The 15,890-nt window shown below is 39.8% G+C and overlaps 1 pseudogene; it reads right to left on the bottom strand.

Moving 5' to 3' along the window:
- Positions 1-6,660: 6,660 nt before the first annotated feature.
- On the bottom strand, positions 6,661-15,385 carry LOC143683082 (pachytene checkpoint protein 2 homolog pseudogene; annotated as a pseudogene).
- Between the last annotated feature and the right edge of the window lie 505 nt (positions 15,386-15,890).

The raw sequence follows: 15,890 nt of genomic DNA, 5'->3' as shown, positions 1-15,890 counted from the left end.
ATAATCCCCTCTTGGGGAATTTAGGCCCAGCCTGTGAATATGATGGGATATCACTGTCATGATTATGCTATGTTAAATGGCAAAGGTGGAAAGATTTTTTTTTAATTAATTAAAAATTTTTTTTAAATAACAAAAAACAACAAATGCAAACATTCTTAACTTTTGATCATTCCGTTCTACATATATACTCATAATTCATAATATCATCACATAGCTGCATATTCGCCATCGTGATCATTTCTTGGAACATTTGCATCTATTCAGAAAAAGAAATAAACAGAAAAAAATTCATAGATACCATACCCCTTACCCCTCCCTTTCATTGATCACTAGCATTTCAAACTAAATTTATTTTAACATTTGTTCCCCTTATTATTTATTTTTATTCCATATGTTCTACTCATCTGTTGACAAGGTAGATAGAAGGAGCATCAGACACAAGGTTTTCACAATCACACAGTCACATTGTGAAAGCTATATCATTATACAATCATCTTCAAGAAACATGGCTACTGGAACTCAGCTCTACATTTTCAAGCAGCTTCCTCCAGCCTTTCCATTACATCTTGACTAACAAGGTAAGATCTACTTAAAGCGTAAGAATAACCTCCAGGATAACCTCTCGACTCTGTTTGGAATCTCTCAGCCATTGACACTTTATTTTGTCTCATTTCACTCTTTCCCCTTTTGGTCGAGAAGGTTTTCTCAATCCCTTGATGCTTAGTCTTAGCTCATTCTAGGGGTTTTGAGAGGTTTTTTTAAAAAATATTTTTACTGATAAATCTTTACACACTTACCTTCCATACATGGTGTACACTTAATGGCTCACAATATCATCACACAGTTGTGTGTTCATCAACAAGATCATTTTTACAACATTTGCATCACTCCGGAAAAAGAAAAAACAACAACCCATACACACCATACCCTTAATCTTCCCTCTCATTGACCACTAGCATTTTCAAATACCCATTTTATTCAAAGGTAAAGAGCCTCTGCAGATGTAATTAAGGGCCCTAATTAGTTTAACTTTGAGCTAATCAAAAGGGAAATTATTCTGGGCGGGCTTGACCTAATCAACTGAGTGCTGAGAACGAGGGCTTAGGTCTTCCTTGAGATCAGATACACATTCTCTCTCCTGTTGGCTTTAAAGAAGCAGGTCTCCATGGTTCTACAGCCACAAGGATGTGAATTCTGCCAACAACCAGGTGAGTTAGAAGAGGCCTTTGATGAGATCCCAGTCCCAGACCCCAGACCCCACCTTGAGTGCAGCCTTGTGAAATACTAAGCAGAGCACCCAGCTAAGCTGCGCCACGCATGGAAATGATAAAAAAACAAATGGGTGTTATTTTAAGCGTCTGAGCTTGTGGTCATCTCATACACAACAAAAGAAAACGAATACAGAGGGTGGTAAGAGAAAACAAAGGGAAGACCAAAGGAAAAAGAAAACACTGCACTAAAAAATAAAGCCAACATATTTATAATCATGTAAAACTATACAGATGTATATGAAATAAAAAATGAAATCAAATATGTGGTGGGAATTTTTTAAAAAATAATTGCAATCTGAGTGTAGAATACTTTCAGGGAGTTGAGTGAGTGAGAGAAAGAGAGAAGCACGAAGGATCTGTGCTGCTGCTACATGAGAGATGAGAACGATACACAGGAGGAAAGGATTTTTAGGAACTTTAGCTGTGAGGTATAAATGGAGTTCTCTCTGGTGCATATTTGAGAGGTTTCAGTGAAGATTTTCATTGTATTCAATGATTTAGGGCCATCAGCGAGGTATTTCTCTTGTACAGAAGACAGTGCTAAAGCCGTCCAGGAGGTGGCCCCTCTTTCTACAGATTCTGCTCCTGAAAGCCCCTCCTGACTCTCCACGGTCCCCGGGTGAAAGCCCACAATCCTTGCAGAGCTTCCACAGCCCTTTTCTCTGGCCCAATCTGTCTGAGTTAGGGCTCTTTCCATTTGTCACAAAATCCCATTACTTCCCTTTAAAAAGTTGCAACCGTACTTGCAGGCATATCTAGACCATCTTTGTGGGCACATCAAAGAATGGATTCTTATGAATGGAATTCCTGGGTCAAAGAGTATGCACTTTCAATTTTGATTAAATCTTTCTATTTTCAAAGTTAACCTCCATGGAAGGTCTGTACCAATCTATAGTCCCCTCCACACATGGTGTGAGAGGGCCCATTTCCCCACATCTCGTTACAATATTATAAACACTTATACATAAGTATTTATATATACATATTGTAAATCTTTTTAACTTTTGCCAATCAGGAAAAAAAAAATGACAGGAACACATTTTTCTGATATGCATTTGTCCTAAGTATTAATTCTCCAAATTGCCTGTTCATAACCTTCCCATCTGAAATGAATGATGGTTGCCAAATGAAAGGCAAACCATCGTCTGTGGGACATTGGGATAGAAAAACTTTCTCCTCCCAGCAATATCACTGTGGAGCAGTGAAGAACTGTTTCACACCATCTAAGCTGTTCTGCTGCTCTCAGAAAGCTGCTTTGGGAAAACATTCTGGTGAGTAAAACAGCAAAAATATTCTTGTCTACTAAGGTATGTGATGCAACACAAATGAATCATTAAAATCATTGTAAGAATAGCTCTCATTTAAGTACATAAAAGTCAGCAGGGAAATTTTTTCAGGGTTTGCTACCATAACCTACATTGACTTAATGCCTTCTCTTTTACAAGGTTCTAAATGTTTTGCCAAATTCATCATATTCATATGACTTGCTCCAGTAACTTTAAAAGGAACTGGAACTACATTGCTTAAACTACGTAGGGAAATATTTAGTTACCCTAGTTTTTGAGAGCCCTGCCAAAACCAACAGGGAAATTCACTCATTCATTCATTCATTTATTCATTCATTCAAGAAATATTTAGCACTGATTATGCAGCAGGCATCCTGCAAGACTGAGGATAAAGTGATGACCGTCATTCACAGATTCATAGTTTCGAGGAAAAAATCAGCTAAGTAACCCAACCATTATTTACAATGCAATGACAGAGGAAGCTCAGAGCATAGAAGCACTGAAACCTGAAAGGTTATGAAGGGTGTGATGATTTGGGGTGTGGATAGGAAAGAGTGCTCCCAGCAGAGGAAACTGAGTGACTTTTATAAAAAAATTATCCTCACAATCACATGACATTTCCTAAGCATGCACATTCAGGTATGGAATTGGTACCAATTCTTTTGGAAATTTTAAGAACCTTGATACAAAATCTCAGGACTATTTTCAAGATTTTTGTTCCATTAGAATTTCTGCCCCTGCCAGCTAGGGAAGAGTTTTACTAGTTCTTGCCTGTCCTATAATAACTCTTTTGATATTTGTAGAGCGTCTTCCTTCTGCCTTCCTATGTCCTGGGCTTTGAGACCACTTTTGAGATTCACTGCTACCCTCAGGGGGAATATCTCATTGATGGAGAGTAGACACATAAATAATTATAATTTACCTTGGTAGGTATTGTACAGGAGAGAAGGTATATGTGTTGTAAGGTGAGAGTAAATGGAGGGACCGAACCCATTCTACCAGGGAATTGGGGTAGGATTCACAGAGATCCTGATGAACAGATGTCTACCCAGAAGACATCTACCCAGAAATTGGGAAAGGAACATAACAGCTGAAAAGACTGAATGTATGCATGAAAAGTTATTAAGGTAGCCACGGTTAGAGAATAGGGTGTGTGGTGTGTAGCAGAGGGAGAAAGATAAGCAGTAACCAGTTAGTGAGGGCCTTGACTGGTTACATGATGATGAAGCAAAAATGCCTACTTCTTACCAAGAAGGGATGGTTACTGGTATTACACAGGAAGCATCATGGCAACGACGCATCCATGCAATGGAGGATTTATTTTCAGAGCCCAAAGAGGAAGTAATCCTTCATATCAAAAGACATTTAATCCATTTTTCCTATATCCTCCTCCATTACAGCTTCAAAAAAAAATGCAGAACACACAGAGGGGGATCCTTGGAAATGCATATCCAAGGAATTCTAGAGATAGAGTAGTTGCCCAACACAGATATAGAGCAGTTGCCCAACACCAGCCATTCCTGAGGCTAACATTCAGAAGCTAAGAACTATCTGCAATCAGTAATAAAAACCTGAGGTAGAAAGTGAGCATCCCAGCACAGACCCCTAGGAATCAAATAATGAGACGCACACTAAGGAACACTGCTAAAGGTTAGTACCATTTTCTTAGTGAGGGTCAACTAGAGACAAATAAAACCACCCATTATATAACCCTTTATGGTTAGTTGAATATAACCAGGTATAATTAACCTTCCAGAGTTCTCTTTTGAGTGTGGTTTCAGTCATCACCTTTTGCTATTTTCACAAAGTCCCAAATTAAAGAACTCCTTTGGATATCATACCAAGAAGTCAAGAGTCCAGTGTCCACAGTGAGCAAAATCAGGTAAAAAGGCCCCCATCCGGGCTGTTGCTTGCATGTGTTACCTGCCATACCAGCTTAAGACCTGGGGTTTTATCCCATAGGCAGGAAATTCCTAAACTTGGTGCAGCAAAGGGCTACACAGTTCCTGATCTCCTCAGTCCTTGGGATAACCAGGCAGGACCTGGGGTAGTAATCGCCCAGGGCTGTTTGCTTTCAGTCACAAATAACCTCCTTCATTTAGTTCAAAGTGCACCTCTAAAATATTACTGTTTCCTCTTTGTTGAGAGATGATAAGTCCAGGAAGCACTCCTGCAAAGGGGAGCTATAATGAAGTCCGGCCATCCTCCCTCCTTCACACAGTAACTTGGGCACACCAGAGTCAAAACTTTGGATATCCATTTGGACTTGCCCAGTGAAATACATTTGTAGAAGAGAAGAGCTGGGACCTCCACCCTGGGGCAATGGAGGCAGATCAGCAGGGAGGATAGAGAGCAGGAAAGTGAAATCATCAGATGAGATGATGCATTATGCAAAAGCTAGTGAAGAGTTGCTATCTCTCTCTTCTCAGAAATGAAATGGAACTGGGTTCAAACTGAAGAATTAGTCTTAGATAAAATGATTCACTCAGGACCACTTCCATGTTCCCAAGGCAACTGTATTCTGCTTTGACTTTGAGTCACCAGTGTATGTTTTTTCCATACTCATTCATTTTTTTTAAAAGGAAAAAAAAGGATTTTAATATTTAAAAAGTTGTTTAACAAAAGATATCACATTCTTTAAAAAATGGACTTCATGTACAAAACACTAATATGAAATTTATTTTAGTATGAGATTAAAGCAATCATGATATTCTTTGAAATATGTCAGTTATTTAACATTCTGTTAATGTGAATCTTAATTTGAGATATGAAGAACATCACTGAACAAATAAAACAACCAGCAGAAAAAAGTATGAGACCAAGTGGCCGTGCTTGGCTATGAGGTATAATTGGCAAACAGAATCCAAGTTAAGCCAAGCTTCTGCACCTCCCCAAACAGACTGGCTGATAACAGGAAGAGTGCATCCCCTACAGTTCTTTTTTCTCTAGACTTAACAGAGAAAAACATAGGAAGAGGTTTTTCTTCTCCATTAAATAGTCTCCAAGCCACATTTGTATTAAATAAAACAAACTGGCATTACATAACAAATGCTACCTTATCTCTTACATGATGTGTATATTTAAAAATGCTATGATGATATTCTTTTTTAGGATCATGGAGTTTCTCAAAGATCTACATTCTTCTTTCTCTTGTTTTTAACAAAACTTAACATTATCCGCCAGATCAACAGGGAGTGAGGTGGGAATGAACATTTGGGCAGTTTTTCATAAAGAGGCAACCAAAATCGAAAGAGCCACCTGAACTTTCTTCTGAGCAGAGAGACGACAGGCTGTTTACCTCCTGACTTCATTTTAAAGTCTTGTCCCCTCTAGCTCCCTTTATGCGGCAATGCTGGACACCATCCTAAGTGCTATATCTGATAAATCAGGATTTAAGAGATGATTTTGCTATAAACATTCCTTTTTGCTTTCTGCTATGTTGGAGTAGACAGGGAAGTACCTGAAATGTCTGAATTGTAATCCAGCTGCCTTGATCTCTGATAATGGTTGTACAGGACTTATCTTCTGCCCCTGTGACTGCAAAAACCTTGTGACTAACCTTCAGGTATACCTAGTTATCTAGTTATTCAACTTTAGAGTCTTGTAATCACTAAAGACAACCCCTAATGTTTGTTAATGAAGGGTCTTGAAGGGTCTTGGGTCTGTCAGGAAATAACCCACCTGGAGCCCAAAATTATCTTGATGACAAAGACAAGATCTAACCACACTGGGCCTGTCTGACATGTGCAGTAGCTTAGACTTAAACTACAAGTCATGTATACCTCATTCCACCATTTTCTTTCATACATTCTGTGACTAAGCATATTACAATCTGCACCTGCTCAATAATCAAATTACCTCTAATCACATCACCTGGGGCCACTGTGCTCATTATCCTAAACCCTGCCCACCTTTTCGCTAATAAAACTATCCAAATTACTGCAGTTCCAGGATACAGATTTTGGGCTGCTAGGCCACCAGCTCTCCTACTACAAACCTAGTAATAAACCCTTTCTCTTTTTAAAACCCTGGTGTCTCAGGAATTGGTTATTGAGCACATATGGCAGAATAATCCACCGCCTTAGTCCAGTAACAGTGATGTCCTAGAAGGGCTGCGGAGGAAAGGAGGGCCCTACTGGGCCTCTCCCCACCAGACCCCTGCCTGGTGGGCACCCGGGCTCAAATGCAGACAGTTTCTTTTTCAAATTGCTCCGCCACGTCTGCAACCAAAGCGTGCACCAGGGAGCACAGGAAGCCCTGAATAGTGATAGCCCGGATGATGACGCACCGGATGTGACGGTGGGAGCGCCGGACGGCACATGCGTCAGGAGGCAGAGCAGGACCCAGCTCCTGATGCTTTTTCTCTTCCTGGAAATTTCACTTAAAAGGAGACTCAATTTCCACACGTTATTTTCCATGAATACAATCATCTTCAGCTCCTGGAGGGTCAGCAGCTGCTGCCAAGGGTAGATGATGTGACACTTCATTAATTCTTCCAGACAAGAAAGATACATTTTGAAGATGGCTGCCGCTGGGGGAGGCCCTATGTACTGTTTGATGGGGGCTGTGTCCAGGAAGGCCATGTTGGTCCCCTTGGTGCTGTTGGATCACCACGTTAGAATGCCTTTTAATTTGCTTCATCTGGGGCAGGATGGCATTGCGGCTAGCACCCAGGGCTCCAAGTCTGCCCTGCAGGCCTTACGAGCCACCGCGAGGCTTTCCACCGCTTCCAGGAGCACAAGCACTGAGCGTCTTTGCTGTCAATCAAATCCTGGATCTTCTGGAACATCTTAGTTACCAGCTTCACGCTTTCTGAAAACCACTTAGGGAAGAGCTTGTGACTGTTTATTTCGGTTAATTGGCCATAGTGGTACGTGCTTGAAAATCTGATGGTCAGTTTCTGGGCAAATGCTTTACACAGAGTTGTTTTCACAGTTCCTGGAGGACCCGGCAGCAGCACCATGCAGTTCTGACTTATCGAGGTGCTGTCGACATTTCTGTCTGAAAGCAGCAAGATAGTCATTATGTAATCCAGGAGCTGTGGATCACACACCAGGCTGCCCCAAAGACCATAGAATTCACCTGCTACAGGAGCCAGTGGTTGGCTGCAATTATATCTTCTGTCTCTTCCTCCAAATTTTCAACTGCTGGGACCATCTTCATTCAGTTGGAAGATGTGAAGTGCAATAGTACATGCTCAAATCAATGGGCTGTAGGGCTTTAACTTTTAACTCTGTGTCAACAACGTGTACGCACTGCACGTTTTGGCTAGAAAATGATCATCAAACACAGACAGTGTGTAATCACCAAACATGATGTTATGTCTATTTAGTAACTTCCTAATGCTCAGCTTTCTGTCTTTTTTTTTTTGTAGTGCTGCTGCTATGTTGATACACCTCCACGTGTACTATTGGCTACTCGGCCATGCAGGGCAGCACCTGCAGATCGCTTATGGCTTCCTCAGTGACACCACAGCCTCACAACGGCTTGCCCTGCTGGCCGTTCCAGTTCTATGTCCACAGTGTCTAATCCACTGCCTCCTACAAGTGGACTCTCAATACATATTTAAATTGGATTAATTTGTTAAGTGATAGTGATCAGGAGAGATAGGCTGATGTTCTCCAAAAGTCATTAAATACAAGGCATGTTATTCTCACTTGGAATGATTTAGAAATCATGGATTATAGAGCCATGGTGTGTCCTTCTGTTACTCCTTTTATATCTATGCCTCCCAAGTTCTAAACTGAGCAAGCTTACTTCCATAAATGGGATGTAAGACCATTCAGCAAGTTGACTTGCTGAATTTTCAAGAGCCAATTTTATATATGTTGCTTTGTAGCGTTAAGTCTTTGAGGCATCCTGTAGTAGAAATGTATTCTATAGTTGACGATTTACCATTCTGTTTGCTACATATTGTTTATTTTGCAGTTCCTGATTTTTTCATATGCAAGTTTTTCAACTCCTGTATTGTCATCTTTCTCCCTTCCTAGCTATATATCCAGCCTGGACTGGACAAAACACCAAACGATGTATCTTTTTTTTTTTTTTTTTTCCTGCTCTGTGAGCTTTATGGGTCTTCAGAGAGGAAAGGAAGAAAAAAGGTGAAACATTGTTTTCATTTCGGCTATTTGTATTTAAACAGTCTCATAGCTTTACAAAGACATTATAAAAATGAGTCATTTTGGACTAAATTAAATCAGAATACAGGGTAAAAGATGATATGGTTCATATTTTAAAACTTCAACTTCTGTGTGAGACCAAAGGGAGAGATATCTATTTGGTGAGAAATTTGTATTTTGGGTAGTGCATTACCTGATTTAACCTGTATGGTCAGTTTAGTTGAACATTGTAAGTACATGGAATTTTGAATAGGAAGTGAGATCCTGTTGGTTTGTACAGATTAGTGTGGTGCCTTGGTATATCCCAGAGTAATTTGGGCAGTGAATAAAAAAGTATTTGCGAAGTCCCCTTGGGGGACTGGGGAGAAAGGAGGAAATATTCAACTTCGCCGTTTGGAGAATTTCTTATATTCTCTCAAGCAGTAGGAACAACAAAATCAATAGGCTGAGCCCTCGATCTTGGAGTTCTCCCCTATGAAATTCATTTCTGCGGAGGAAAAGCTAAGCCCACTTACAATTATGGCTAAGCGTCACCCCCAGAGAAACCTCTTTTGTTTCTCATATATGATCTCTCTATCTAAGCCAACTTGATAGGTAAACTCACTGCCCTTCCCTCTATGTGGGGCATGACTCTGAGGGTTGTAAATCCCCCTGGGAACTTGGGACAAAACTCCAGGATTCACCAGGACCCAGCATTGTGGGAATGAGGAAGCCTTCTTGACCAAGAGGGGAAAGAGAGAAATGAAACAAAATAAAATTTAAGTGACTGAGAGATTTCAAATAGAGTCAAGAGGTTATCCTTATGCATTATATAGATATCCGTTTTTAGTTTAAGGTATATTGGGGTGGCTGGAGGGAAATACCTGAAACTGTTGAGCTGTGTTCCAGTAGCCTTGATTCTTGAAGATGATTATATAATGATATAGCTCTTACAATGTGACTATGTGATTGTGAAAACCTTGTGTCTGATTCTCCTTTTATTCAGGGTATGGACAGGTGAGTAAAAAAATAAGGATAAAAAGAAATGAATAATGGGTGGATAAAGGGTAGGAAATTGGGTCAATTGAAATTCTGGTGGTGTGCTGGTTTGAAAGGATGTATGTCCCCTAGAAAGCCATGTTCTAATCTAAATCCCGTTTCATAAAGGCAGAATAATCCCTATTCAATACTGTATGTTTGAAACTGTAATCAGATCATCTCCCTGGAGATGTGATTTAATTGAGTGGTTGTTAAGCTGGATTTGGTGACGACGTTTCTCCACCCATTTGGGTGGGTCCTGATAAGTTTCTGGAGTCCTATAAAAGAGGAAACATTTTGGAGAACGAAAGCGATTCAGAGACAGCAGAGAAGAATGACATAGCCATGAGAAGCAGAGAGCCCACAAACCAGTGACCTTTGGAGATGAAGAAGGAAATGCCTCCTCGGGAGCTTCATGAAATAGGAAGCCAGAAGAGAAAGCTAGCAGATGACGCCTTGCTCGCCATGTGCCCTTCCAGATGAAAGAGAAACTCTGACTGTGTTCGCCATGTGCCTTCTCACTTAAGAAAGAAACCCTGAACTTTGTCGGCCTTCTTGAACCAAGGTATCTTTCCCTGGATGCCTTTGATTAGACATTTCTATAGACTTGTTTTAATTGGGACATTTTCTTGGCCTTAGAACTATAAACTAGCAACTTATTAAATTCCTGTTTTTTAAAAGCCATTCTGTTTCTGGTATATTGCATTCCAGCAGCTAGCAAACTAGAACAGGTGGTCACTCAGAGGGAGGGATAAAGGGTATGGGCTGTATGTGTTTTTCTTTTTTCTTTTTCTGGAGTGATACAAATGCTCTAAAAATGATCATAGTGATGAATACACAACTATGTAATGATATTGTGAGCCATTGATTGTACACTATGTATGGGCTTTATGTGTGTGAAGATTTTCAATAAAGAATGTTTTTATAAAATGAATTATTGGTAGCGACTAAAATTCCAATCTGCACGTTGATGCTACAAGTCTTAAAACCCATTGTGTCAATCAGGGTCCTGTCAGGGAACAGATGACACACCCTATGGGTAATTGAGGGCAGTTTAATAAAGGGATTATTTCACAAAAATTGGTCAGGGTGATGGGAACAAAGGGCAGTGAAGTACCCGAAGATGAGCTGCGCTGGGAATTGTTACTGTTTGCAGAGTTGGAAGGGCAAAGTGAAGCGCCAGGGCTCTTAAGTAGAGGAACATAACAATTGCCAAACTGAAGGCTAATGGGGGATAAAATAACTTATTCTCTATCTCTTTCCACTCTCTGATCTCCTGAGGTGATGCCCATTGGCCAAATCCAATTTGAAGTTCTACCTCTTGGGATACAGAGCAGAGGGTAAAAGGGTAAAGAGTATTTCCAGATGGCCAAACAAAGGTTATACAGCCACTCACTATTTCAATCAGGTCCCAAATGGCAATCTGGACTTAGAATAATTCATTGAAAAATGTTGGAAGGACATAGAGGAAGCACAGGAAGAGTGCAGTAACCTGGAATTAATAGCAGTGTGGCTGTTACCACTCCAGCCCCAAAGGGATAAGGGAGAATATGGCTACAGAAGCTAGAAGCAGAGCATCTGTGGAGGAGTTGCCTTAAGAAGTGCAGTAAGCTTTGATGAAGGAAGATAATAAGCCTTAGAGAGGGGCCAGGGAAATAAATACCTTAACCTCTTCCTCGTCTTGTCCTCTAATCACCCACCAGTCCTCTCTATTTGTCAAAACTAACAGGAAGTCCAACAGTAAGACAGCCCTGGTGATACGTCCAAATAGATCAGCCTCCTCTTGCAGAGAGCTGAATGGAGAAGGATGAAAAGTGAATCTAGAAGATGGCATAGTGAGATGTTTCAGAGGTCTGATAGAAACCCCTATAGAAACTTAGAACAAACAGTGAAACCTAGCAGAAACATCTTTCATAGGGATCTAGAAAACAGTTAAAGGACTGCAGTTAAAAGCAGTGGGATCTCAGGGTGCATGGGTGGTTCAGTGGTAGAATGCTCGCCTTTCATGTGGGAGACCTGGGTTTGGTTCCCAGACCATGCAACCCCTCTCCCCCACAAAAAAGCAGTGGGATCTCATGATTCCCTAGCCACCTCCACTCCCACTCCCCCAGCCCCCTACCTCTCATGCATTTGGTGTGGAACTAGCCTGCGTTCCCAGTAAGATCCCTGGTCCCGGTTCCAGAGGGAGCAGAGTGGCCCTTATGCACATGCTGTCCCCTTCTGTCTGGTGGTGGTTTGCGGGACTCCCTACCCCAGAATGTGCCATGCATATAGAAGGCAGCTTAGAGAGCTCTCCTAAAGAATGCTGTGGAAGGAGAGTCAGTCAAATTGTATTGCCTGGGACAAGGGATTGCTGGCTGTATGAACTGTAAGACATACAGTGCAGTACCTAGGATACTGAGGAAGCTGTATCCTAAGGAAGAAGGTGCATTTATAAACACGGGGTAATTCCTAGGGCCACATGTACAGGCTGAATGCACAGAAAGGATCAAAGGGCCTCCACGCTTTGGCCTGGAGCTATTCTTATCAACCCATTGTATGGATAAGTCCTGAAAGAGAACTTGCACAGACTGATCCACAAAGTCTGGGAAAGGTGTTTTCTTTTTTTTTTTTTCCCTCTTTGCTTTTTTTTGTTAGCTCCTGGCATTCAAGGAAGACTCTGTCATAAAACTTGCTGGATATAAGCTTAAGGAACAGACCTTGCAGTGTCTACATTTCAGCGGTAACACATTTAAAATATCAAAATGTCCAAGTTTCAACAAAATGTTACAAAACAAGCAAAGAATCAAAGTTATGGCCCTGGCAAAAGAGAAGATTAAAGCACGAGAAACAATCAACAGGGAGGACCAGACCTGGTACATACTTTTAAAAAATTGCCCTAAATATGTCCTAACTATGCTGAAAACTCTAAAGAAAATATGGACAGAGAACTAAGGAAAGTTGGGAAAATGACAGGTAAAAACAAACAAGAATACCCATATAAAGATGGAAATTATGAAAAGTAAACAGAGCTGAAGACCATAGTAACAGAAATTAAAAATTCCCTGGAAGGGTTCAATAGCAGATTAGAGCTGCAAAAGAAAGAATCAGTGAACTTGAAGGTAAGACAATTGAAGTCATTCAGACTGAGATATGGAAAGAAGAAAGAATGAAGGAAATTGAACAGAGCCTGAGGAACCTGTGGGATATCATCAAGTATATCAATCCACGCATTGTGGGAGTCCCAGAAGTTTCTCTTCAGAAATAGAGGAGGAGGAAGGAAATAATGGCAGAAAACTTCCAAAATTTAACAGAAGACAGGAATATGCATGTCCAAGATGCTCAACAAACTTCGAACAGGATAAATCCAATTAGATCCATGCTGTGGCATGTTCTATTCAACCCAATTGTTGAATGTCAAAGATAGAGAGAATCCTGGAAGCTGCAAGACAGAAGCAATGTGTCACACATAAAAGATTAAGTACTGATTTTGCATTAGAAACCATGGATCCAAGAAGACAGTGGAATAACATATTTAAAGTACTGACAGCAAAAAATTGCCACCCAAGAATTCTATCTCTGGTAAAACTGTCTTTCACAAATAAGGGAGACATAAGATACTCCCACATAAACAAAAGCTGTGGAAATTCACTGACCCTAGAGGAGATGCTAAAGAGAATTCTGCAGATAGAAAGGAAAGAACAATAGCCAACAGATTGAATCCACATGAAGAAATAGAGATCACGGGTAGGGGTGATGATGGGACAAATATAGATGCAATCTTGTATGTACAGGGGCAGGGGGTGGGGGGGGGAAGGATTTCTGTTTAGGGAGATGGGAAAATTTTAGTAATAGAAGGTGATAAGTGTACCTATATTTAAATTTAGCACTCAGGAAATATCCTCAGCCCTCTCTATAAAATATAAAATTAATATTTTAATTGATCATATTATGAGTGTGGTTAATCCCATTCAGTAGTATGCTTGGGAGTGGTTGATATGAGGAAGTTTATGTTGTATATATATGTTCCAAAAATTTTTTAAAAAACCAACAACAGAGACAATGTCAATTAAATGCAATGCATGAGCCTAGATGGGATCTAGCAAGGGAGGATAAAAGGCTCAAAGGGACATTATTGTTGGGACTTACATAAAGGTTGGCATATAGACTTTCTATTAATGTTAAATTTCTTGAACTTTATAACTGCACTAAAGGTAGTTACATAAGTGAATATTCTTGTTTGTAGGAAATGTACATGACAGTATCAAGTGTTCAAGGAGCATGATGTATACAACTTATACTCACGTGTTCAGAAAATGGATTATTGATGGATAAATAGAATTATTCAGCAAATGTAGCAGAATGTTAAAACTGATGGATCTGGTTATTGCAGGATAGGGATATGTTAGAGTTCTCTCTGTAAGGTTTGTATTATTTTTGCAATTGTCCTGTAAGTTTACAATTATTTCAAAATTAAAAACTTAAAAAAGAAGTGAGTCTTGAGGGGAAATTGAAGATATCTGGTGTACCTACTTATAATTAAGTCCCTCCCTCCTTCTTTCCCTCCCTTCCTCCCTTCCTCCCTCCCACTAACGTTTATTAACTTTTGTGTCAAGCATGGTGCTAGAGGCTTTCACATAAATTACGTTGCTTAATACTTAAAAGATCTAAAGCAGGGAATATTGTGTTTCTGAGCAAGCCTCCTCCATCATGTTGACCTCTCAGCAGTTTTCAAATTTTTAATAAAATTCTTTTAAAAATGAAATCTTACTGGGATGCTAATATATGTATATAGGGAAAGCATGATGCTTTAATTTTTCCAACGTACAATTCTTTGGGAATGCATCCTTTTTTGTAATCAGAGTCTTACTTCTAGAGCACTTGAGTTACACCTGACAGCTATACTTTTCTGGTCTCCTGTTCAGGAAATATCCCATTCCTCTGAAAACTCAGCCTTTATGCCTCAGTTATTGAACACTTTGGAGCAGCTTTGCCCAGGAAATGAAGGCTTTTGTTAAAAACATGGAAATTTGGGCAGCCAGGACATGATTAACCATATTGGTATTTAGCCAGATGAGCAGTTAACAACAAGAGCCCGGAAAACAAGTGCTGATTAGTAATCCCTGGGTTTACAAAAAGATTTTATGCCCAATTTTAACAATCCACTGTGACAGACTAGAAAATTCCTAATCTACTGTAGTTACAACCATGCTGCCTTAAAAAAACAAAGTATTAGTTTAATCAAAATTTATTCACCAGTGCCTCTATTGATAAATATACTCACACACCCCAAATTACTTATATTTCAATTTAGCACTCAGGAAATATCCTCTGCCCTCTCTATAGAATATAAAATTAAACTTTGAACCCATTCATAAGGCTTTAAGGGTTAATGTTTGTTTTTAAAAATGCTTTAATTTAGTCATTCATTCATTCACAAAAGTCACAAAATTCATGTATAATTATTTGAGTGTCAGTCCTATGTCAGGCACTGTTCTAAATTCTCGTTATACATCTCAGTGAGTTATTCTAGAAAGCACATATCAGAACTCCTGTACCAGTTTGGAATGCATTTGACTTCCAGCAACAGAAAGTCAAACTTTCACTGGTTCAAATCAGGCTTTTTATTTTGTCCAAATACAAAAATTCTGGAGGGAAACAGCCACTACCTGTGGTTCAAGGGCTTGGCCACGGTGGGCTGGCATCTCTGCATATCTCCTGGCCTTTCCTTTATTCTTGCCACTTCATGGTGACCTGATAGCATGAGGAAACCTGGTGCTGATTAGTAATCCCTGTTACTAATATACAACCTAATGTTCCAAAAATTTTTGGAACATATATATACAACATAAACTTCCTCATATCAACCACTCCAGAAATTTTACTAGAAAGGAAAGCAAAGAAGAGCAATAGCCAGATTCATTGGATGGTGAGCAGGGCATAAGAGATTGCTTTTTCCAGAAGCAAATTTCCAGTATAAAATTCTGGTATAAAGTTCCAGAAGGAATTCTTGGGCATATTTATAGATTGCATGCAAAGGGTAATAGGAAGGGAAAAACTGATGATTTTATGAGAGATGATAATTCATAAAAGAAGGTGCCAGAGACAGGAGGGGATAAAATCAAGGGTACAGGTGAAGTGGCCGGCTTTTAATTAAAAAAGAAACTCTTTATTGTTGTGACTCATGGAGAGAAGAAAACTATGGGAATAGATAAGTT

Source organism: Tamandua tetradactyla, chromosome 5 (assembly GCF_023851605.1).
Source record: "Tamandua tetradactyla isolate mTamTet1 chromosome 5, mTamTet1.pri, whole genome shotgun sequence".
NCBI lineage: Eukaryota > Metazoa > Chordata > Mammalia > Pilosa > Myrmecophagidae > Tamandua > Tamandua tetradactyla.
This window is presented reverse-complemented; position numbering and strand designations above follow the sequence as displayed.